This window comes from Austrofundulus limnaeus, unplaced genomic scaffold, assembly GCF_001266775.1.
Source record: "Austrofundulus limnaeus strain Quisiro unplaced genomic scaffold, Austrofundulus_limnaeus-1.0 Scaffold432, whole genome shotgun sequence".
Taxonomy (NCBI): domain Eukaryota; kingdom Metazoa; phylum Chordata; class Actinopteri; order Cyprinodontiformes; family Rivulidae; genus Austrofundulus; species Austrofundulus limnaeus.
In genome coordinates, this window is record NW_013952834.1 from 144,516 (window position 1) to 146,613 (window position 2,098).

A 2,098-nucleotide genomic window follows, 5' to 3' on the forward strand; every position below is an offset into this window, starting at 1 on the left:
TATATATACAGTTCTGAGGCACAGTGTTGAAACTTGAAACTGCTGCTACACATGTTATTCATCAGGTTGTTGGTAGCTTACCAAAGAGTGACTGAGATAGTTGATGCCACCAAGCTTGATTAGCTGGGCTGTGAGAGGTCGAGTGATCAAAGCCTTTCCTCTGCCTACATCCCCCAGAATGTATGTAGTTCTGGATCAGAGTTCAGTGAAATGATCAACATTCTATCAGATGTGTTTTCTGTTGATATTGATCACGTCTATCGCGATATTTACCATTATTGATAATTCATCCAGCCCTACGATTTTCCTGTTCCAARTGGATGATTCTGCAACTGAGTGGGCAGGAAGCAGCAAGATCAAAYGTAGACATCGAATGAAACAATCATTACAGATACTAATTTAGTCAGCTCTGATTACACAACAACTTCAGAATTGAGATGCTAACATGATGTCACATCTTTTTCTGCTAGTCACTTCAGGGTGGACTGTTCACACTGGAGTCTGGTGGAGGTTATTTTTGAATTATTTAAATAATAATGTGAATGACCTCACAACATTGGATCTGAGCAAAAAATCTGAATTGAGCATTAAGACCTGCAGGGTAGTCTTTAGTGCCTAAAGGTGTTGGAAAATTAGTGTTTTGTTAATTGTCTGTTATAGAGTACGTCAACACAATACTGGTTCATCCCTCACATGTCTGAACGATCATGGGTCAGAATAAGATGGCTTATAGAAAAAACATACTTTTGTAAATAGGTGCAAAAGCTCCCACAACCAGTTTAAAAATCAACGTCTGCCTTCTTGGATGCAAAAAAAAAAAAAAAAAAAAAAAAAAAAAAAAAAAAAAAGATGAATCTGGACATTTGCACAGTGCTGTAAATAAAATCCTAATTTTCAGACTGTGTACCTCCCTTGGTTTTTCATTCTCCAACCTCTTYACTCCTGTCTTTTTCCTGTCGTCACGCTGCTGATCTCTCCTTTGCTGCTTTATCTCCTCACACAAAGCAACCTCTTCATCTTATTGTCCTGCTGCTGCGATCTACCTTTTATTCTCAGTGATGAGGGGTGAGCAGGTCAGTTTTTATTTATTTATTTATTTTTTGGGTTGGGGGGTGGGCTCCTCATTAGCTGGGACTGTGCATGTGTGCATGTATGTGAGAGAAGTGTGCCTCACAGGTGTAGAAAAGATAAGAGCCCCATAGTCTTTGTGAGAAGTCCAGAACTACCATAAATGTTAAAAATGTAATGTAAATCAACTATATTTAATATACAGTAGGACTGGGACTTTAACACGTTAATTACAACTAATTACTGAAAAAAAAACATTTAAAAATTAGACTTAACTCATTTTCAAATTAAATCCAACAAATTTGCTGTGGTGACACAGGTTGCAGTGGTCTGTAGCTTTTATTTTTTTTAAATTATTGATTATGTCATTTTCCTGAATATAAATTAAATTGAAGTAATTGGAATGAATATATGAGATGAAAAATTAGCATTTTTATTTTTTAAGTTTAGTTATTTTTATTCATAACTTCAGCTGTCAGTTTATCAGAATTGCAAATTTTTGCTTATTGTGTCAAATGTTGCTATTTGACAAATGTAATTAAATGTTTGTAATCAAGATGAATTATTTAGAAGCTCTGTAATGTCTTTTTGTGTCCCAGCTCTGAGATATACACATTAACAGCTGGTAGTCAGGTTTCTGCATATTTAACATATATTAAAATGTAAATATTATATTTTATTTATTTATTTTTAAAACCTTTTATTTAACCAGGTAGATCTCATTGAGATGAAAAACTCTTTTTCAAGAGAGACCTGGCCAAGAATGGCAGCAGCACACAAACATTACAAAATTCAAAAGTACATATATTAAATGGCAATCAAATACATCGTGAAAGTTAAAGGAAAAACAAGAAACACGCATAGAAGGTCATATATATCTAAAATAGAGTACAAAATCAGTTAAAACATTTACATTTACATTTTAGAGCAGGGCTAATCAACTGGTGTCCAGCCCAAGATTACTTTTTCTTGATTTAATTTAAAAATAGATTTAAAATCTATTGCATATTTTAAATGGATGATTTAATGC